Source organism: Lycorma delicatula, chromosome 2 (genome assembly GCF_047948215.1).
Source record: "Lycorma delicatula isolate Av1 chromosome 2, ASM4794821v1, whole genome shotgun sequence".
NCBI lineage: Eukaryota > Metazoa > Arthropoda > Insecta > Hemiptera > Fulgoridae > Lycorma > Lycorma delicatula.
Window position 1 is genome coordinate 114099877 of NC_134456.1, and position 25252 is coordinate 114125128.

The 25252-nt window shown below is 28.3% G+C and overlaps 1 protein-coding gene across 5 annotated transcripts in view; it reads left to right on the forward strand.

The window, feature by feature from the left end:
* Positions 1–25252, forward strand: part of LOC142319147 (rhombotin-1) — a 728716-nt gene that overhangs the window by 681141 nt on the left and 22323 nt on the right. For 4 of the 5 annotated variants that reach the window (XR_012755112.1, XR_012755113.1, XR_012755111.1 and 1 more), the window contains one exon: positions 11340–11401. The exons of the other annotated variant lie outside the window; for it this stretch is intronic. The gene's annotated coding sequence lies outside the window, so the exon portion shown is untranslated. The remainder of the gene's footprint in view (positions 1–11339; positions 11402–25252) is intronic. 5 annotated transcript variants of the gene reach the window in all.

Genomic DNA, 25252 nt, shown 5'->3' on the forward strand with positions numbered 1-25252 from the left:
TTTTAGTCAAATCACATACAACCAGTGTTCGTTAGGTTTTGATATCTAACGTCAATAAATACCGTTAGGTCAATAAATACCTCTGATCATCATTAACTCTATTGTTTCTTCTGTTGTCTGTTTATAAATTCATTTTAGTAATTTAGAAACTGATCTGTAGAAAAATTGTTTTTAAATTTTTTAGAAAAAAATAATTCGATGTCTTTTAGAAAAATGTAACCGTAATTTTGAGTAACACGTACATTATGGATGAAATCATTTTAATAACTTATTAAATTCGTAACTACATCTGAATAAGTAATTTAGAAATTAATTTCTTTATATCAGTTGAAATTACTTGTTGTGATTCTCATTAGCCTGTATTATTTTATAAAATCAATGTTCCAGTTAAATCTTATGGGTAATTTTGTTTAGAATGACCAGCGACGCTGGTGGTGAAAATGGTTAATTACGTAAAATATTTATTAATAAAATTGCAATATAGTTTCAGTTTAAGAAATCAATGCAAGTGTAAGAATTTATATAAAACACGTACAGCGTAATAAAACAAAAGGTCCAGTTACTTTAATATTTTAAAATTTACCATTTTGTCTTATTGAATGAATGTATTAGAATATTGATTTTTTTGTGGAGGGAGTTTCCTGAATTAAGTTTATTAAGCGATTGCTAGGTGTTCTAAATAAAATATTTAAAACGAAATTGAATATGCAGTATACATAAATTGTTAAACGAAACGTTAGCCGTGGGAAAAGAGAAAGTTGTATTAAGTAAATTAAAATGGGAGTAATTTTATACAAGACTTCGGATCGAAAGAAAATTTACGTTGTTTTCTAAAGAGTTTTTTTAAGCCTCGGGATTTCTTGATCACTACATTGATACAGTCTGATGGAATTGAAAAAGAACAGTGCCCTGTTTAGACGGGTATTTTTGCCAGACTGCAGTAAGGATTTATGGAGAGTAATATATTGCATAAAAGCCATTTAGAGTGAGCCTTGTATGATTGGTTTAGTTAGCAGGATGGGTCGCGGTGAGGGGTTTGAGGGGTTGATGCCGCGAGTAGGGGTGTCGTAGTAGAAGGGTAGGAGCCGAAGGGTTAGCCAGGCCCAGGCGAGCACTCTCTCTAATGAAACACTGTAATCCCCCTTCGTCCTTCATAAGCGTTGAATAAAGAAATGCTCGAATAAAGAGTATTATGTTTCAACGTTCTTTGAGAGAGAAGCGTAGAGAAAGAATGAAAGAGAGCGGGTAGAAAAAACAATTTAGAATTAAACCTACTAAATCTGCGCTTTGGAGTTAATGGAGGCAAAAGTATGTAAGTAAATATTAGTCTAAGAAAGACCTTACTACTGAATAATGTCACCGTACAGGTGGGCAACATACTTATCCTCTTTTATAATTTCCTCATACGTAATTCCTTAATGAGCCTAATTAGATAATAAAATTACAACAATTTAATTTTGATGAAGGATAAGATGTTCTTATTTATACATTTAATAATAATCACTAAAAAAAAAAAAAAAAATGAGAATAAAATTGCTCTTAATATTTATTTTAAAGCCATTTAATGCCGGTGGATGGAACATTTAATGTAAATTATAGATTTCCTGCGTTAGTGGTTAAACAAAAAAAATCAAAACTATAATTTTTGACTATATAATATTGCATATATTTCAACCAGTAATTTTCAGCTTGCTGCCACGATCTGGATTAGTATATACGCAAATACAATTAATTCTACCGGCTTGCCTGGCCTGCAGCTGCAAATTTAAGTGTAAAAATATACCGGTAAACATGTAGTCCTGAACAGACTCAGGTCGATCACTCCTGAGATGTGTGGTGTGTTTTTAATTGAAACCCAACCACCAAAGAATACCGGTATCCACAGTCTAGAATTCAAATCCATATAGAAGCAACTGGCTTTACAAGAACTCGAATCTTAGAACTTTCGACTTTGAAAATCAGTTGATTTTGCGATGATAGGTTTATCATCGCAAACGTAGTAATAATAATTTAAACGTAGTTTAAATTAGTAGTATAACGTAGTAGTATAACGTATATATATATATATATATATACTATTAAGATCTTAAAAATGAACAGCCAAAAGTAAGTTTAAAGCACTGTGTTTTTTACAGCACTCGACTTAATTTCAGAATCCCGTCTCAACTTAAGATTTTTTTTACAACAGAACGTTGATTGGGAGCTTGACTCAGGCCGATCAGTCCTGAATAGAACGGTTTATTGAACTTCTGTTACCACATTATACTTAAACTGAGGCATTCAGATTTATTAAGAAGAAAACTATAAGTCCACATATGAATAAAATGAGAAAATAGCTGTCAATCAGCATAGATATTAACATTAACCAAATCAGCCAGGTATACTAGAATTTAATGTTACCTCTTTTATTAATCTTAAATTAATTTAACACTTAATAACTGGATTTTACTCTAAGATGTTTAGTAAGGATAGCTTAAATTAACTTAGAAAAACTGTAGAAAATTAATTTTTTATTCTGGTGCAATTATTGCTAATTAAATAAATTACTGAATCATATTTAAAATTAACTTTGGTGAATTTGAAGTAATAACAATCGTCTCCGTTATTGTATTGAAGCAGAACAATTCAGAAATTGCTACTTTAATTTTCAACGAAGTTATTACATGAGAATAAAATTTAATGAATAATTAAATTAAAAATTAAGAATAAACGATAATATTAGTATTATAAAAAAATAAATTTTTGTCACAAAATTCGAGGGTTATATTATTATTTTTTTATATGTAGAGTTTTTAAAACCTACAGCTAAATTTACATGAGGGATAGAATAAATATGTTTAATATATATATATATTTATTTATTATTTTTATTTATACACATTCGTTTTTTAAAAAGAATTTCCTGATTACTTTTTAATTGGTTGAAATCGAATGAAATTTAGTTGAATGAGTTTGAAAAAGTTATTGCGTTTAACTTTCATATATTTAATTTAATTTTTGATTACATTTAAATATATACTTAATAATTGCTGTCAGAATTTTATATTTTTGACAGAATCTTAACTTATTATTTGAAGCTAGAAGGGCGTACAGTATAAGCTGAGCGAGTAGTACACGTCAGTTTGCGTGCAGGCGTTAACAGGGTTTTTAATGGGCAATCCTAATTTACAAGGATTTAGCACGGAAACTGCTGGGCAGATGGAGTCGAATTGGCCGGCCAAGTTTACAAACGTTCACTTACTACTTTCTACCGAGTAGTAGAGCTTTGGTACCAACTTTGAAAACTGTTGCCAATGAAAACTTCATTTTATTGATTCTAATTTATGTTTAAAACTTCATTGACTAATATTAATTAAATAAATTAATGAGGACATTAAACTAGTAATTTAATTTCTTGCTCGTTCTGATTTTAATCGAACGGATATGCATGTTTTACTTCAAAATCATAAATAAAATATTAATTATAATGAAAATGAAATTATGTTTATTTAAAATAAACGCTAATCTGAAAAAAATAAAAACAGTTTAGTAATAAATTTTTTTTTAAAAATTCGCATAACACACAAGAAGATTGTTTACTACTGAGACAGATTGCAGAATGGTTAAATTTCATTGCAAAACTAGTTTTGATTAGCAGAGAACAATCCTGAGTAAGCAACAATAAACTCTATTAATTCTCTTCTTTCAAAAGCTAATCGGCAGGAAATAAATGGAATATATCTCCACGATATATGTTAATTAGCTTCGTGATTAGTTTCTGTAAATACATCAGAATTTGAAAACTTTTTAATGCACGTTTTTTTACGTTTATAGTGCTCATAACCATTCGCCCTAACTTCTTGATGCAGCTTAATATAATTTGATAACTTCATCTGAAGTTTAAAAACCTTTAATCCTGGCTTTTCTAATAAGATTAATCTACCACAGGATGGAAATTAAACGTAAATAATTACGCGTAAAAATTGTAAGAAACATAATTACGATTTACGCACACATCCTTTCAGATGAAAGGTTTTGTAATTTAAACTGGTTAGACCACTTTTTTTTTACTAATAAACAGGATTTTACGATCTAAAAAGATCGAACATAGCCTAAAATGATAATTTATATCAAATATAATGATGGTCTTTCTTGTTATGTGAAAACATTTTCAAATTTAATAATCGTATTAAATTTAATTAAAATTCCTTTGTTATCTTAGAAATTAAGCGTAAATTAATTTTTTTGTTAAACAGTGAATAATACTTCATATTTGTAAAATTCATATTATAATTAAATCAATAATATTATTTAACTCATTACAGGACATTGTCATTATTTAAGATTTCTTGCTTTTACACGTTTTGTAGTTAACTATGCAACTATAATACTAGAAATAAAATAACTTAACACACGTATGGAATCTTGAAGTACAGGAAGAAACACTTATGTGCACTTATTTATATTCGTTGCATTTCGTCTTATAAGTATGAAAACAAATGGGTGCTTAACACCCAGTGTAAAATTCTCTTTACAATTTACCTTAAGTAGCAAAATGTCAAGGCTGTAGTTATAAGGTGTAGTTATTTTGTAATAACATCACATGCATAACCTTTTAACCTTAAAATTATATAAGGAAAATACGTAAGATTTTCTATAAATTTAATATGTTACGTCAAGCTTCTAGATATATGACTTTAGAAGTAATGTAGAAACATTACTATTAAGCATGCATGGCATTTTAAATGCAAATAATTTGTCATTAAAGCATTAAATAAAGTTCTTATCTCTTATCAGTATTTTCCTGGAATAAATAACTTAAAATTATTTAATAATGGATTTTTTATGATGAAAAAAGTTACATATTTTCAGCAAAAATTTTTAATAATTCCGTATATTTATATAAGAAGATTTCATACACCTAAAATATCAACTAGATAAATTAAACTTATAATAAATTTTATTCAATTTTTGAGCTATGCAAAACTGATTGAAGGAAAAGGCTACAAAGTAACATATTTTAACAAAATTAATTAAACGACTGAGTAGTAACGGTTATCGATTGAAATGTTTTTGGAATTTTTTAGAACTTTCATGATTAAAAATTAATTTTATGATTTAAAAATTAAACTTCTACAGACATTAAAAGCATAGTCATTGAATATAAATTGGAGTTCATAAATTTCTTAAGCATATGCATATCGGTTGAAATAAATTTGAATAAAATATTTCAAGAAATATTATTTAAGAAGTTTTGATTTTCAGTGAATAATAATGTTTATAGGTGATATAGGAAAAGTGTTAACAATTACAAACACTGTTAACGCAAATAATTAAGTTTAATGTATTGACAAACACAGTTTAAAACATTACATTTAGTTCAGAATTCAAAATAAGTAGACAGGTACTTTATTGTTTGTATTAATTACATTACTGCATTATGAACTTTTGTTTGAAGTGTAAGTAAGACGCTACGAAAGAATGTGGTGACCATATATTGTAAGTGTACGTAGATTGTAAATAAATACAAATTCATGAAATTAAACATTGATTCACTGAATGAAAATCAATCAATGCAAATTTTTAGATACGACAAATACATACAGATTACAAAGTCTATTTATTGGATATTTTTGTAGTTTCTACAAGTCACAAAACTGTAACCATTTTTTTACAGTTCTTAGAAAGTTATGAGAGATAGTTATTCATAACGATCGCCATTGAAAATTACTTGAAAATCAAAACTTTTGAAAAGACAAAAAGTACCAATTTTTTTATAAATAAAACCTTTCAAATACCACATTTTAAGAAGTTTGCCATCAATAAACAAAAAAATAAATTATTACTTCTCTTCCGGAATGTATAACAGTATTGATGTGACTGCACAATATTTTACGTTGGTCAATCGGGACGTTGTTTTTTAAACAAATATACAATGAACACTACTTGAAAGCCTTCCACAATAATATAGAATCAACCTTTTTGTCACCATCTCAAAAATATAAATCTGATATTGATAACATCCTTGGTATTCAATATACATATAAATAAAACGGGTTGGTTCTTAATACATTCAAGTATTAATAAACATAAAAAAACACAAAAAATTATCATACTGATTGAACAACACAGGTCATATGTGCAACACACTTGTCGAACATATTCTAAACAAGTGTCTGCCAAATAAAAAGTAAAAAAAATTTTGTGGACACCCCATAACTTTCTTGTACGCCTATTAAATTACACATACAATTTTTTTAAAATGAAAAGTACATACAATTTTCTTTCATTAATTACTTCTGATTTTTTTTATTGTTATTATTGAATTATTATTTATCATAAATATTTTTTTTTTTTAACGATCAGAGGTTAATAATTATTAATAAATCAATATATTTAAATTAAAAAAAAAAAGTTAAAAAAAGGAGATGAGGATTGATTCGAACCGATGTGCCCCTTCCCCTTGTAAGATCCAAATATTTCATTAATTAAAATTTTGTCAGGCTATAACTCTGAAACCAATGAAATTAAGTATCAATTACGAAATATCGCTGAAAATCTCTGTGATGGCTTATTACTGCAGTTAGAAAAAAAGTCCAAAATCCAAATTTTTGTGATTTTGGGCTTTTTTGAACAATTTTGGTCCAGTCGATTGCAATCAAAAGGGAAGGTGCTCAACTAGATGTTATAACAGTTCTAAATCCTAAATTTGAAAATCCTACGGTTGATCGTTTTTGGGTTATGCGGGATATATACGTACAGACGTCACGCCGAAACTAGTCAAATTGGATTCAGGGATGGTCAAGATGTATATTTCCGTTGAAATCTGAAAACCGAAATCTTTCGCCATCACAATACTTCTTTTACTTCGTACAAGGAAGTAAAAACCCGTCAGCAATTATATTTTGTGAGAACAGGATGAGAACAGCTAAACCACCTATTGAAAATGAAAATGGCCGCAAGGGTGGCTAAAAACAATAAAATAAATTATTAAAAACATTTGTAAAATTTGATTTTGTTTGTCGTTAGAAAAGTTAAAAATTTTAAGTAATTCTTATTGATAATAGTTCCGAATTTTGAATAATTCACTACGATATAAGACAGTATTACGTGACGAATTTTATAATATTTTAAGAGGTAATTGAGTACTGCTGTAGTGTACGGATTACTATATTAATATGATGAAAGTCTTTTTTATTATTTATAATTTTAAAGATCTGTAAAAGAGTTAAAACATTTTTTGTTATTTTGAAAATATGGATAGAAGTTTAAATATTGGAAAAAAAATTACTAGAAAAATATTACTAGATTATGAAAAACGGAGAAATTATCTCGCATATATATGCGAGATAGAAATTTGTGCGTAATACAAAAGAATAAAGAAATACATGTTTATTAAATGAATGATAACAAGACTTTCTTACAACAACGTTCTGCAATGAAAAACGTTGTTATTAAGAAAAATAATTTTTTCGTTGTTTTTTATGAGATATGCAAACTTTAGGCAACTTTAATTGAATATCGAATCGAAGCTACGACGCTTCAAATGCCAGACTACTGTTTTGTTGTTGTACCGTCTAATTCAGTACATTTTTGATTAATTAATTTCGCTTATATGCGTATGAACGTTCATAATTTTCTGGATAAGTTTAATTAACGAAATTATTTAATTCAGATAAATTTTATATAAGATTGATATATGATAAAGCCAGCTTAAATACAGCTAGCTGCCTGTTTCTAGATATACTAAAGGGGTTGGATCTTATAAGCGTTTTCATTAGAGGGACAATAAATCGGCAGGTAATCCCGCACTCGTCATGCATGATTTAGCAGACCCCCTCAACTGGACGGGCACTAATTAACTGCCCCCTTCCAGCTCAAGACTTAATTAATGTGCTCCTTGTTGGAGAGGGTGTACAGCCTTTTAACCCTCCTCTTCTACCTCAACCCGTGCCCACCCCATCCGCTTCCTTCCCTGCTGCTGTGGTTACATTAACTTCGGTCGCATTAAAACCCCTTACTTAAAAGCCCTCTCCTGGCCTGGCCTCTCCGGCTCTGGCCTTACTAAATGCAATCAAGACGCCAGTGCATCCACAATTCATGCATCTTCTAATGATGTAATGGCTCTCTTCGCTGTGATTGCTGCCTCTTTACATTTTAATGTGAAGTAAACATCAATAAATTGTGAAAGTTTATGTAACGCCTAAATTATTTATCTTAATAATAGATTGTAAATTTACGAATTTTATTCCACTAAAGTAGCCTAATATATTTTATTAGTTTATGAACGTCACTGGAGCAAAGTATATTTCGATAATCGTTCGAATATAGATTTCTTAACACATTGTCTTAAAGGTTATTATTTATAAAAGATTCTTTTATTATTTATTAACTTGTGTACTCTAAGTACAATTAATTTTAATTCGTAATAATTGATCGATTTGAATAAAAATATAGTATATTATCAATAAAAATGTGCTAGACTAAATTTTAGGAAGTTAAAAAATGTTTCCTGGCGTAATTGAGTCTTATATTACTTTCTTTCCTCCTGTAGAGAAAGCTATGCTGCAAGAAGGCCGTATGGTATTCAGTTCAAAAATGGGGTGATTTTTTTTTAATTTCTCGACGTCTCATGACTCAGAGACCCAAAATAAAAACAAATTTGGCGGTTATGTTCGATCGTGTTGGCCTGTTTGAAACATAATAGTATTTGACGGGATAAAATTATTTTGATGAAATTTTGTACTCGTGTGAGAGAATTTGTAGGTAAAACCTTTGGGTCGGTATCACCAAGGAATAGAGGTAGATAGTTTTTGGGGGTAACTTTCTCAAAATTTTGCAAAATTTTAGGTAATTAAGCTCATCATAAATGTAAATGCTTATCTTTCTATTTTTAAACAAAATGGCTCCAAAATTTCCCCCTTCACAAAAATCAAAAAATGTATCTTATTTATTGAATATATTTTAACCAATTTTTTAAAAATATTTTCCTAGGTAAAATAGTAGTGCAAGTGATTTAAAAAAAATACTTTTGTCACACTTAACATTGGGGGTGGAGAAGCCGATCAAATTTTAAAAATATAGATTTTTTTAAACTTTTCTTGATTTAATATTATTTACTTTAAATAATATTAAAAGTTTTAATAATAAACTTTTAATAATAATGTTGCAGTAAGATTTCATCATAATTCACTGCCCCACCCGTAAAAGAAAGTTTAGTTAATTCTTTATTGGTTGTACATTTTTCAGTGCAATTTTTTTTAGTTACTTCCATTTAACTTAGTAAAGACAGAGAGATAAAAATAGAATATTGGAAAATGTTTTTGAGGTGGAGAGCAGAAAAATACCGATTTTTTAAACTTTTTATTAATTTATTTAAACATATAATGAAAATTTTACAATGAAACTTCATCATAATTACCCCCAAAAAGAAATATTAGGTAACTCTTTTCATGTATCATTGTTTTCCACTACGTAATGCCAGGAATGTATTATAACTTTGTTGTCAGTTTTTTTTTACGTTAAACTTTTTTTAAATGTGTTCTTACTCATATTTTTAGCAACAATTTTATTACAGAAATTATTCAACGGTAACAGTAAAAAGAACCTTTAACATAATATTTATTTTAATTACTTATTACTCTTTTGTATTGAAACAAATTCAGTTTACTATAATGGTGATAATTGAAATTCAGAATAATAACCGATGTTCTGCCATAGTAACTAGTTATGTAACCACAATGTCTAACACTTTAAAACAAGACGTTCTTAGAATATTTTACTGAAATTGTTTGAACCTATAAATTTTTATTTTATTGATCATAATTATTGTTATATAATTTATTAAATAATTTCTATTTTAAACTAATCTATGTTTTAGGAATAAGCAAGTATTTCTTAATATAATTAAATTAATCGATGGATGAAGCCGTTACTTACAAACCCATCATAACAAAAGAAAATAAGCAGAATATATTATTTTAATTTTGTTTATTTTTTTAAATTGTTTTGGCTTGTATAATAAAATAAATTTGGCATACACATAGACTACATTGTGACAAAATTTATTAGGTAACTACTTTTTTTTAAATTTATTTTTTAATCCATTTAGTCTCAGAATAGAAAGTGAAAGGTATTATTGAAGAAAAATTGGAAATAGTCCAAACAATGAAGAGAAATTATTCTGTTTTCAACGTTGAAATCAAAATTATGTTAAAGTAAAGAAACATAATGTGTGCTTATTACAAGTAAACATTGGAAGTGTTGTCTGCTTTGTAATTTAAAATACCTGTATCGCTATATTCTGAGTTATTAAAAACAATTGTTCACTATAATGAATATATACTTATTTATATTACATTTGAATTTTTCTGGTCTATATCTTTGTGTACGCGTTCAGGTGTTTTGTTTTGTAAAGCTGTGAAAGTTAATTAAGTTTTTATTTTAATGTACATTCACTAAATAATCATGCTAATAAACTTCAAGTTAGATAAAAGAAGCAAAACACTTCTTGGTTTTTAAACAAACAAATAATCCGTTATTAATAAGTAGTAGCAAATTGAATCCTAGCAGCAGAATATAATTACATATAAAAATAAAATTCTTAATTTACTTATTGGTCATTATTATTTTTTCTTTTTGTTAACCGTTTTTGCAGAGATCGAATTTGCTAAAACGTAGGAAAAATATCTATACATGATTAAAAACTTTAAAAAAAATTGAAATATAGAGAGGAATGTTTACAATTTCAGTCACTGGTGTAAAATTAATTATTCTGCTGCTATTACAATCTGCGGTAGATAACAAAACTATCATTTATTGAAGAATAATATGAAGAAATTAAATTTAATATTTCCCTAATGAAATCATGTTTAAAATATACTTTTTCATTAATTATATTTCCAATATTTTTTTTTTTGTTATATTTTTTCTTAATTCAAGACTAACGGATTTCAATTTATTGTTACCTTATTTCTAATATTTGCATGTTATCTGTGCCTGGAAATGTATGTTTGTTATCTTCAATGTGATCAGCACAGTTAGATTTCTGTTTATTATATTTATGTGCTTGTAAATTTTCCTGAAAGCTGTTTTTAAATTTCTATAGTCATTCCTACGTAGAAATTTTTTTACAATTTTACTTGTCGCATATTGTTTAATAAACTCTTGTGGTAAATATTATAATTAGATTTGTTATTAATTATTTTATATAATTTTTTACTGCTTGTTTGAAAAAGTAATTTTATAATTAAATAGGTATTTTTTTTAAACGGTGACTGAGGTGGTAAACATATAATTCTGTGTATTTTAATTTTTTTAATTATGTTTTTAATTATATATTTATATTTTCATATGTTCAGACGAAGCAGGGATCTCTGCGAATGCGCTTAACATAAAGAAAAGAAGAAAAAAAAATTAAGCTGTAAGTAGATTAAGAATTTTATTTTTATAAATAATCAAAGTATCTAATAATACGGACATATTATTTTTATGCTTTTATTTACAGTCATATAAACAACTGACAATCATTAGCGACTAATTTAACACTATCATGTAGTGTTACATAAAACAATAAAGAATAAACATAAACAAGTAGCAACAACAAATACAAACTAAAATACATAAATCAGACAAAAATCACTAAATCGTATTCTTCATTTTACTGTAGGAGAGGAACCGCAACAGACGTTTTATACCTTCTTTCTGGTTTAATAGAAATTTCATATCCGAACCCAGGTATAAGTTTTTTCGGATGATTCCAAAGATTGGGCAATCAGCGAGCAGGTGGTGCACGGACCATTTGACCTCGCAAGCCTCACAGATCTTCTGAGGAGAGCCAAATAGATTGTGTGTAAGCTTAATGTGTCCAATCCTTAGCCGAGTGAAGATGACTTGGTCTCTTCTGTTGCTCGGGGAAAGAGTTTTCTCGAGCACATTCTCCTGTATGTTATGTAATGCCGTGGGAGGATTCAGCAGCCAGAACCTATTCCACTGAGCCCGCAATTTTACACGGACTGGTCTCATGGAGTCTCTCTCACATGTCGATTGTACTCGGATGCCATTTATTGCAGTTCTCTTGGCAGCCTCATCGGCCCGTTCGTTCCCGAGCATGCTACAATGGCCAGGAATCCATATCAATACCACAGTCTTTTTTATCCTTGAAAGGCTATCATGAATAATGACATATTTTTTGTTTACATGAAAACAAGGTAATTCTTATTAGAAATCAGATAAATATTTCAATAAGCTGTTGTATTATTAACAATGCTGATACTTTTTTATTTCTAAAATCTTTTGCCGGTCCTTAAAAAAAACTTTAAATAAAAACTAAGTGGAAATTAGAACGTATGGCACAAATGAGCGGATGCTACATTAAGTTATGATCTTATAATTTTATGTTTTGTTTAATTACATTCTATAGTTTATTCGAAATTAATTTTAAAAAAATAATAATCTTTTTTAATTTTATTAAAATTCACATGCGGTTAATTTCTTAATTTTCTCTATGAGAAAAAAAGTTGAAATGAATCACTCAGGTGGTTTTAACAACCAATAAGTTAAAAAAAAATTTTAAATCTTAAGTTTAACCGTCATTAATAAAATATTTGCATACTTCATTTTAGCTTATGTTAAAAATATTCAAAAAGTAATTAGTTCTTTACTTATAGAAAGATAAATTGCAGTAATAAAATAAAATTTCATACGTGTAGGAAAAACGATTAGAAATCTCGTATGAGTTGAAAAGCTTTCAATTCATCATCGCATATATAATTCGTCTAGTATAGTCAACCAGATGTTCGACTGAAATCGAAACTATTAATTTATATTATTTAACTCATTACACACTTATAATCTAATAATTATAATAAATTACTTTTATTTTTAAACGATGAATATATTTTGTTAATTATTCAGTATACTATTAATCAAATAAATTAAAAACAATTAATAAATTATCATTAATTAACACTGTATTTAATATTTTAAATCCTTTGTAGGTTTTATTATAATGTAGTTAAGATTCACTGAAGGATATCGGTTAGTTAAGAACATGAAGGACGTTTGGAGGATTATTGTAACCTACATTTTTAACTTTCATTAAGCAATAGATGATTACCAACATACTGTTATTATAATTATTAATATAATAGTTTTTGCTGATGTATTTTGCCGTTAATAATCAATTATATAAATCCTTTATTACCTAATTTATCGTTATTCAAATCATTCAGCAACATTAGACTTAGTAACTTTCGTTTCTTTTGTAAATTTATTTAAAACATTTCTTTTTAAATTTTTACTTCCTTGTACGAAGTAAAGTAAGTAACAGTATTTTTCGAAAAATATTGGTTTTCAGATTTCAACGAAAATATCCATTTTTATTAGTTTCGGCTTGACGTCTGTATGTACGTACGTATGTATCTCGCGTAACTCAAAAACGATTAGCCGTAGGATGTTGAAATTTTGGATTTAGGACTGTTGTAACATATAGTTGTGTACCTCATCTTTTGATTACAATCGACTAAACCAAAAGTGTTCAAAAAAAGCCCAAAATCTAAAAACAAACTGGATTTTGGACTTTTTCTTAACTGCAGTAATAAGCCCTTGTGGAGAGCATTTCAACAACATATCGTAAATGGTATTTATTTTCATTGGTTGCAGAGTTATAGCCTAATGAAATTTCAATTAACGAAATATTTGGATTTTAGAAGGGCACATCGGTTCGAATCAGAACTCATCTGCTTTTTTTAACTTTTTTTTTTTAATTTATATATATTGATTTATTAATAATTATGTAAAAAAAGTTTTACGATAAATAATAATTCAATAACAAAAAGAGGAAAAATATCAAAAGTTATTAATGAAATAAAATTTTATATACTTTTATTTAAAAAAAAAAAGTTGTATATGTAATTTAAAAGGCGTACAAGGAAGTCTTGTGATGCCCACATCAGATCTTCATTTATATTAAGGTAGCTAATAATAGTCCTAAACGCTATTAAGTGATGAAAATACGCTGAATTTGCTGTGAAATAAAATATATTGAGTTAAATAAAAACATATTAAAATAATAACAGAATTCCTTTTACTTTGTTTTTTTAGAAATTAAGCTTTGAAAATTTGTAAGAGAATGGTGTTATGCCTGTAATGCAGAAGGTAGTAAGTATATAGCTTCTGCATTTGATTTAAATTGGTTTTCTTTTTCCTGATTTGTAACCGTTTAATGTAATTGTGAAATAAATTAAGATAATTAAGTGTAATTTTTTAAAATTTCGATTTTATATTTATATTTAATGCAGATTGTAATCCAATTATTCCAGAATAAAATTTTATCTGCTGTTTTTTCTGCGCAAAAGCATTAGTATAATCTTTCTTCCTGTAATTCAAAAGTCATTAACAGTTAGTAAATAATTTTGTTGGAAACAGACTAGAAACGAAATCGCTACGGTAAAATGTATTCAGAGATACTTTTTATCCCCGGAGAACGTATTTAAATTAACGTTAAATTTCTAACTGTTAGTATTGATCAGTGAAGTTTTCCTTCCTAATTAGAACGGTTATTATTGAAAGCGTATTTACGTGATACGGTTTCGTGCGAGTATATTGACATTTTCTCTTTTATAAAACAAGCACATTTAGTTCTCACAGACGGTTTCAGTATATCCGAGAAAATCCTGGTGCAAATCATTTGTAATTTTTAACTTCTTTTTATTATTTTGTAATCAAATTGTGTTATTTTACTGTATCCTGTAGGTATGTACCTACTAATCTGGACAATGAAATACTTGTTAAAAGATTTTAGTTAAAAATAATTACTATATTAATTAATTTTTTCCGAGTATTTTATTTCAGTTGGATGACATAATTTATTTTTGAAATGAAGAGCAAATTTTAGACATCAATAATTTAAATTTATTCATTCAAAAATTTTGTAAATAAGGTATGCATAATGTAAAATGTATTTAATTTTGGGCTACTTCGGAAGATAAACTTATTATATAAATACATTGTTAAAAAAGTTTTCTAAATAAAATCAAAGAAAAAATTAATATAATAAATTAAGATAAATACGTTAGTTGACTTGGAAACGTGATAAAATTGTTAAACGATTCAACAAGTTTTGGAAGTGAATATGTAATCATTTTTATATTATTTTCAAAATTAACTCCTATAAGAACTGAACTCTGTAATGGAATTGCTATCTACGTGTAAAATTAAAAAAATAATCTTTATAAATAAAAATCTTAATGTTCGTTCAAAATCTTAAATCTCCGAAATTTCTTCACCGAATGCTTTGAAATTTTGACACAACATTGCACTCGAATACGCGCGTATTTTTATATACCTACTATTTATGGTATATACCTAAGATGTCAAACCAGTGACATGTAAAAACATGCTTTTTTGAAAAACAGTGCTATCTGTTAGACGTAAAAGCAACACACGCTATACTAAATATTTTACGATTCCATTTCATTGTTTCCGATAATTGTGTCCGCTATAGACTAAAAAACTACTGGACCGATTTACGTAAAGGGAAAAAGAGAGAAAGAGAAAAATCAGACAAGGAAAATAGGGAAGAATCGATAAAGGCAAAAATGAAAAAGATAAAAGGGAAGAAGGGGAAAATGGGAAAAATAAAAAAGGGAAAAGTAAATGGAATGGAGGGAAGGAGACGGGGAAAAGGGAAAGGGAAAGAGAAATGGTGGAAGGAAAGGGAAGGGGTGGAAAGAGTGAAAAGGAAAAGGGATATGGTAAAAATGAAAATGGGGGAAGCAAATTGGGAAAAGGATGAAAGGGTAAAAGGGAAAGGTTAAATTTTGTGAAGTTCCATAATAATGTTCATTTTGTTAATGTTTTATCAAACTTTCAATTGTGTTCATTTAATCTACATATATATATATATATATATATATATATATATATATATATATATATACACTCAAATCTAGCAATAGGAAAGCATTGCCGGGTCTGCTAGTAATTAAATAACTTCTGCGAATAATTTCATGAAAAGCAATAGACGACTATTTTTTTTTAATTTTGAAAAACAGAGATTTTCAATTCAATTTATAGTTAAAAAATACATTTATTTAGTTCACACCTAAAAAATTATTGAGTTAAATGAGTTTCGGTTACGATGCGTCATGTGTTATGTTTCTAGTAACAATAAATAAGTTTGTAAAGTAAATTTTCAGGTTTATTCGTAAAAAATAATACCACTTGATTTTTAACAACCAAAATAAAATGATATTGAATTAGAATTACTTAAATAGATGTTTATTATTACCAATATAAATACAAAGAAAACATTATTAAAGGTATAAAAAATGTGGAAAAGCTGATAAATTATTTGTCTTTATTAAAATTAAAAAAAGAAACACTTAAAAAAGATGGCAGTAATTTAGAAAGATCTATATACAGAATTTTTTTTTTATCTCAAATTATATTTACAATCAGCTTCATAAATTAGAAATCATAAGTAAACTTTACGATAATAATCAAGTTATTAAGGAGTCTCCCTTGAAACACTTTAATTACATTCTAGACATCAACAGTAAATTAAAGATAGCAAACCATCGATAAAGTCCCGCCAGTAATGAACTAGAAATCATAATAATATCCAGTACTGTGAATAAAACGACAACGTAAAAAGAATAACAATAACATAGAAACAAATACGAGTAACATTAGAAATATAAATGATCACAAACATAACATAAACATTCGACGCATAACTTAAGAATAAAGGCCTCGTCTTGAATATCACTGTTAGATTTCAAGATTTAATACAAGTGCCCGCTTTAATCGTCTTACATCTTCTTCCACGTTGTCTAAGAGGTTAACAGCTAGATAGTTTACGTGTTTGTTAAGTCTTTTATACTTAGTCGCAAATCGATCGACTTCCCTCGAACGCATGGTGACCCTAAGTACGCATGAATTTCGTTGTTCTGTACGAACCATGGCGGCTGTGTAATGCATCTCACAAATTTATTCTGAAATCGCTGAATAATCTATATTTCTGGTACTCGCTGTACCCCAGAATTGGATTCCGTATATCCAAACCGGTTTTAAAATCACTTTGTACAGAAGCAGCTTATTATGTAGGGATAGTTGCGATTTTCTGCCTAATAATCAGTAAACTACTTAAATCTAATGTCCAATTCTTTCCTTTTTTCCTTAATGTGAACTTTCCATGTTATATGACTATCTAAATGAATAGCTAAACACCGTACACTTTCAGTTCGTGGGATGTAACCTCCGCCTAAATTGATTCCTTGGAAATCACCTCTTCTCATCTCGAATATCATTCGAGTCAATTTCGCTTGACTGACCATTATTTTCCACTTCTTCTACCACTCGGCTAGAATGTATAATTCAGATTGCAACTTAGTCGAGGGTTGAGTTGGATCATCAACAGCCATGATAGCCATGTCATCAGCAAACGATGCAATAGTGGTAATGTCTGCAACTGGAAGGTCCGCTGTGAAGATAGAGTAGAGGATAGGCCCAATACTGAGTCCTGAAGAACACCCGAGGAAGTATCAAAGAATACAGACAACCTTTCCTTGTATTTAATCTGGGAGAATCGTTCGTCCTAGTAACTACGCAATATTAAATAAAAAGGTTGAGATAGATTTGCTTTTAGTTTGTATAACAGACCGGACAGCCCTACTTTATTGAATGCTTGCTTATATCTAGAAAGACAGCCGAAAAGAACTTTTTCTCCTCCAAGCAGATGGTGACAACACGAATGATCCCATGAGTTTGTTCAGTGATGGAGTGACCATCCCGAAATCCCAAATGGTGGTCAAGAATAACTTGTCCCTCCTCTAATACAGCCCACAATTTCTGAAGGAATAGCCTTCCGAATACCTTAGATAAATTGACCTGTACGAGGATTTGTCATGCTTGACTTGCCCGGTTTAGGTACCATCACTATTTGAGACACTTTCCACACTAATGGTAACAAGTCGTTCGAAGGATACCATTGTACATACGTAAGACATATATAAATTACAGCCTTATATGAAAGCATAATGAGGATTTTTTAGGTAACTAAGTTAAAGCCAGGGGCTACTTTTCTCAAGTTTCCTTTTCGTCCTTTTCAATTACTACTAGCCCTTCCCTAGATGACTAGATGAGAAAGGCTTAATCGGAAGATTCAATGGAATCGGGCTGTCTGAGAAATCCAGAATTTCCTCTTCACCAGCCTATAGATGTTAAGTGGCTGAAAGACCGATCGCATATGACTAGCAAAAAGGTAGGGCTTCTCATTACCACCTAGTCCAAGACCCATCTGACTTCTTTTGTGAAGGGAACTGAGACGATGACCGCTCAAGTTTCCTTGTGGCCTTCCACAAAGTGTTGTTTTCTCTTTTTGATGATGAAAGATTACTGAGGTAATTTTTAAATGTCTTAAAAGACTTCAGGACTCGTTTTAATCTCTGAGCAGCCCTGTTTAATGTCGTCTTATCCTCTTGGTTGAAATGAGATCAATTACTTCTCCTGGATAGTCCGCTTCACCTTACCCTTGGTACTTGACCCCAGTTGTTGTACGGTAGGCTGCTTCCTGTAACACCGTGGTCAGATTGCAGGTCGCATAGTCTATTTCAGCCGAAAATTTCAACTCAGTTGGTATAACCCATTCAGTATAATGGGAACGGCCATTTTCATTCTGTATAGAGAATGACAGATAGTTCATTTAAATATAACATTTTTGTTTAAGAAAAATATAATTTACGTAAAAGAATTTACATATATGAAAAATATTAATTATATTTTATTAAATTGTATAAATATTTTAATATTTTATTAAAAAAACAATTATATTATAAATATATTAATATAACATTTTATTGTTATAATATTGTATTTATTAATTATATTAATAAATATAACAATAAAAATATTAGTTATATTTGTGACTAAAAGAAGATAGAGTTCTACTTTATACGATAACCTTTTAAGAGTTGAATTGAATAATTAAAATAAAACATTGATATAAAGTAAACATTAAGTTTGCATAATGAAATGACTATTAAAATATAAATAATATTCTGATTTTACAAATCGCCCAGGTTTTCAATCATTATGACATTTTTATTCAATGTTTTTGGATAAAGAAATTTATCATTAAGAAAGTTAAAGAAATTTAAGATAAAGATAATTTAAACTTCTGTAATCTGAAATAAGCTACCTTCTATAATTTAACATTTCAGTAAACACCAGTTTTGGACCTCTCATTGAAAAATTTCAGAATATTTATTGTTGCGAGCCAAAGACAATATTTTTTAAGACTTCAATTTTGTACCAATGCCAATTTTTTGTACGAAGAAAAAGGATTGAGATTCCTCAACTTCATTCTTTGTTAAAAAAAGAAATTTTTTTTATTAAGAAATTTATTAATTTTTTTCTACCACAAGCTTATTCAGTTTAATCTTATTCAGTTTTTAACTTAGTATAGGTTATATCTTATTGTATCAGTAAAACGTTTCATGCTATGAGTATAATAAAATGATGAATAAGTATTTTTATAATTTAACAGTTTAACTGAATAAATAGACATTTTTTCTCAATTATTACAAGTTCGTTTAAGATATTTTAAGTAATTAGTATTCGTTTAAGTATTTTAATCTCATCTTGTAAACAAGAAGATTTTTGTCCAAAGTTTATTTTTTTATTAACTATTTTATCAAGAAAAAATTGAAAAAAATGATTAAAAATGAAAGACCAGGGTCGTTCGGATAGTTCTGGGTCTGACATAAAGAGAGCACAATTATAACCAAATGATTATGATGTTTATCAAATATTATAATATGACCCACGCGTTTGAACGCGTGGGTCAGATTGCTTGTTTTTGCGATCGAGTAAAACAAACAAGTTTTGACATTTTCTGAAAAATGGATAAAATTGAAGTTCGAGATGTTATAAACAATTTAGTCCCTACTGATATAAAAAAATTGGTTAGATTTCATTTTCAATTATTCTGTTTTCGACGGAAAAAAGTGAGCTGATGAATTTAAACATGGTTGTACGACCGCTACCACCAATGCAATCGATACAAAAATTCACAATGCGGTATTATATTATGATCATCGATTTAAGATTCTCGAGCTTGTTAATATTACAAACATCTCGATAGACTATATCCGCTACATTTTACAAGATTTTTTGGGTATGAAAAGCTTTCCGTTTATTGATGCCGTGTTAAAAATAAAAATAACCATTTAACTGAACACTTCTCAAAGGTGTTTAGACTTATTTAAATCCGTTTCCGCAAAGTTTATCTGACCTTTCATAACAGTATATAAAACATGGTTTCACCATAAGAGATCGAAAGCAGTCCAAACGGAGGATGGAAACAGGTAAATCTGCGCCGAAGGAAGATAAAACGTTCCATCTGCAGGAAAAGTCATTTCTATAGGTTTTTGGGATTTTCGTGGTGTACTTATAGACTACTTGTAAAAATGGGGGATCATCATCGGAGAGTATTGTACGTCACTATTGAACCGATTGAAGGGTGCTACTCAAGCTGAACGTCCACATCTGGTCCAAAAGAAAGTTCTATTTCCACCACTATAATGGTTTACAAATCATCCGGTTTTTTGCTGCAAAACACTACGATCTATGCTTCAAAAAGCTTCTACAAGCGCCGGAATTAGCTCCCAGGGATTACTTCCTCTCCCCAAACCTGTGAAGAGTTTGGGTGATGAAATTCCTCTCTGGAAGAAGTTTCACTTCAAATTATAAGATCAAAGCTGAGACAACCGATTTGTTTTGAAGATTAGGGTTATATTGAGTATATAAAAAAAAATGGAAAGTTGTTGGTCTAAATGTATCGAATTGCAAGATGACTACATTGAAAAGTAAAGGTATAAAAAAAATTCTGGAAAATCTTGTGTTTTCGTTGTCAGGCTTTCCGATCCACCCTTGTAAATTATTTTAAAATAGAGAACATTATTAAAGATAAGATAAGATCTTATTTATATAATTTTTTTTAGGTAAATAGCAATTCTTTTCTGGGTTTTTTAAACGTGGATTATCCAAGAACAATTCAGTCAAAAATATAATAATTTAACCAAGGTAAAAAAAATAAAAAAAGGTTTAATATGTTGTATGTACTCGTATTTGTAGTTTATTCATTTTTTCATGGATTCATATTTCTTCTCCCACTAATTTCAAAGGTCTTCAAATCATCTTATTAGAACCTTTAATGTCTAAACACGAATAAATGTCTGATTATTAGTTTGATTTTCAAAGAAAGGATTCTATCGTTCACTAATTAAATCAAGTTGTTGGCACACTATCAACCGTTTTGGAACAAATGAAATTAATTTCTTCCAAATTAAATTTTTTTTCAAATAATTTTTTTTTACTTATACTTTCTTATTTTGAGATACTTTCTGATTGAAAACTTTTCTTTTGTACAACCTGGAATAAATTATCTAGATATAAGTATCAAGGCAGAAATTCTTGAAAAATATCTCCACTTTCGCTCACTGTGCTTTCAAATTTTAAGAATCATTATTCTATATAAATCTTATATAACTTGCAACTAGTAAAAATAAAACTGAAGGATGACGTAATTAATTAATCTGAAGAAATCGTCGATTACGTTTGCCATAATCAGGAAGATAATATTATTTTTAAATAACATAACTACTCCCCATACGTTCACTATTCGAGCTTCATTTGGGCGAACGGCTTTTTGGTTATTCCATATTAAAAGAACGTTTTATCTTGAACAAACCCAAGAAGCAGATCTATAGATATATTTATTACAAGTCATCCATTATTTCAAAATTAAATTTACTGCTGTACAAATTTCTTTTTAAATCCATCTGGTTTTATGGTTTGTTTTTTAGTTGTATTGAAAAAAAAGGAATTTAAAATTAAAAATCTATGGACATCTTCCAGTCAAAATTTTCCCCGTAGATACAATTCTCCATACTGTGTTCTTACCGTACACTACATTCTGATTTAAAAGTTTCTTTCGTAGAATGTGCTATAAATGTTATACTCAAATTTTCACTTTAAATTGCCGATCCGCAAGAATCAACTAGTCTGTTTCTGGAAAATCCAATATTATTCCAAGTTTGAAAAATGATGAGCCAGTAATTTTCTCCATTAGTAATTTTAATAAATTTATTTAGTTTTAAATAAATGTTTTCTTTCTTTTTTCCTACTTCTTTTGAAAATTGCTCGCAAAAAAAAAATAATTTTATTGAAACATTTTTGTTTATGTGGGTTATCGGCCAGCATTAGATTGAAAAAAAATAAAATAATTCTTTTCTTCAAAAAAAATTAAAAAATAATTTTAGTTTCAAGAAAATTACGTTTAAAAAAATTTTCTATTATGCATGACTAAAAAAAAAAATCATAGAGCACACTTTCATATACGACTCTATAATTAGAGCGCGCCTCACGGTTTTATTTTAAGTCAAGCTAGAAATTCTTTTTAAAAGTAATTTTCTTGAAAATAAAATAAGTTTTTACTTTTTAGTACTAATTATGTTTTTTACCTCGTGTTTATTTATTTTTTATTTTTTTTAAGAAAGCATGTCAAATTAAAAAAAATATATTTCCTCCACAGAACTTAGTTGTTCGAAATCATATTTATGAACAAATTAATTTCTCTTAAGTTATAAAATGTCTTCGTAAAGTGTTAAAATATTCTATATTAATACTAATATTAAATATGTATAAATTAAAGTCTATTACTTATAAATTCTGATACTAATTGTAACCTGGAAAATTAGTTTCCATTATTATAAACGATACCAGTCTATCCAGATATCTAAATCATATGATTAGCATACACAAATTTTAGAAGGTAAATTTACGCTATTTCTATGAAAATCCTGCTTCAACAGCCTAATCATACTTAATTGACAGTCAAAATCAATTTGATCGATAGTTACATATTTTATTGATTCGGCTCTCTTCCTCAAGATATTACCCTGATATCTTCCGACAAGTTATATATAAATTTTCTTTACATCAAATATAGAAACATATGTAATTAGCAATGCAATATTGTATTGTCACCCCAGTTTTGTCGCTCTGCACATTGTATGACTTTGGTAAATAAGTTTAAGGTTGCAAGATTTGAAAACCCGGTTTAACCACTGTAATTTAAAGAAAAGCATGCAAAAATAGAGGTAAAAAAGAATCAAAGTTAATTTATTTACTTGTACTATATTCAGTACATTCAATTACTTACTGATATTAAGTCCTGCTGAAATAAAATTAAATATATTATTACATGTAACTTCTACTGTTGTTTTTAATCGTTAATCACTTGTGCTATACGTTTTATAAAATCTTTTATTTCCATCTAAATTTCGTAAAACTCTTTGCAAACAGTACCAACACTTTAAAAAATAAATAATAATTATATATTTACATAACTTGATTGGATATTCGATTCTATCGCATAGATATATGTTGTCTGAAATAAAGTAAACAATTTTATTTTTTGTTCAAAATAAGATAAGGACTATTATAAATATTAGTAAAATTTATGTTTGTCATAAATAAATTTGTGTGTAGGAGGAATTATGAATGAAGAAGATTTATAGGAAGTTTTAAAGTAGTCTATTCATTAATAGTTTTTATTTCTTTATAATAATTTTTTATTTTATCGATGTTGTTAAAAAGCAACTTCCTGTAACTTGCTTTTTTCATTTTGTAATAATTTCTTTTTTTCTTATTTTTGAAAGGAGCCCTGACGATTGATTTTTATATATCTATACCATTAATAATTCTCTTATAAAAATAAATATTATTTATTGATTTTTCTTCACATAATTGACAAGTAGACAAGCTAAAATACAGTACGTGTACAAATATTTAATTACCATTAAAAAAGGAATAAATTTTAAAAGAGAAAGGAGTAACTAAGTATATGAAATGTAAACTGATAAGAGATAAAACGGAAAAGGTGCGCGCGTGATTGAAGGGGAGCTGCGTGCACACATAACATGTTTGTGTCTGTGTGTGATGAGCTGTATGGGAAGAGATGTAATTGCCACTTGTGATAGTTGAAAACCAGTCGGTATACTGAACTGTAAGCGCTAGCGAGATGCCATTATTAAGCTATATTTTTAATCAAGTGCTTTTTGAATAATTTATTGTTCGGGCTTAACACGTCAAATTAGCTAAGTAACCCATTAGTAGATCGACACACGCGATAAGGCTTTTAGCCTTCACGTTATTACACATAATGTAAACTCTTCCAGTGATTAATTACTGTGCGCGTGTATGCTCGCGCGCGTATTTCTTAAATAATCCCATCTGTTCCATTCGTTTTTTAAACTGACCAATGAATGCTTTTTGAATAATTTTTGATGTACTAATTTACAATTAGTGTTTATTTATGTTTATTTTAAATTTATTATTATCCTAATTTGATATAAATAAAATATAGGACTACATATGTGCTTAAATAGGTTTGTGAAATGAAGAAAAATGTTGTGTAGAATGATCAGGTTATCACCCATAAATCGATTTTTCTTTTGGATCTTGGTAAATAAATTGAAGTTTGCTACTAGTTTTTGTGAACAAAAATTACGGTTATTAACAACGGACTTGATTGTAGTGCAACTACTACGGAAACCTTTGTGCCATATGAATTTTCATTAAATAATAATTCATACAATCAAAACAATACGTCATTAAAGTTATAAACGAAAGTTTTTATAAGATATTTCCTTCATATTTTTGTGTACGCATTTGTAGAGTTTAATTCCTCTTTTTCCACGGTGAGAGATAAATTAGTGTAGAACTATAATTTAAAATATTGATTACGTTAATGCTGAAAATTTACCATTCAAGTATAATCCAATTTACTAATATTCTAAAGATATTTTGATTATAACAAGGATTTTCTACGTGAAGGGGTTTCCTGCTTTCTGTAGTCAATTGCCCAAATAAGAAATTCTTTATAGACAATTAATGCCTGTAACAAATTATGCGTATAAGATATATTTTAAAAAAATACTTATGTGTTTAAAACACCAGACAGCGAAATTAAACCTGAAAAATAATTTAGTTGTGAAGATTTAATTTTTTTTTAACAGGTGGAATTGAGGAAAACATTTCAGATTGTTTCCTTGAGTAGCTTAAGTAAAAGTAAAGCCCGGTATCGCTTATCAGGCTACAAGGTTATACATCTGTTTTTACCTTCTGGCTTGCCCAGTAATCTTTAAATATGTACAAATAATACATTTTCAGATAAAACGGTCTTATCGCCATTCTGACAACTTTC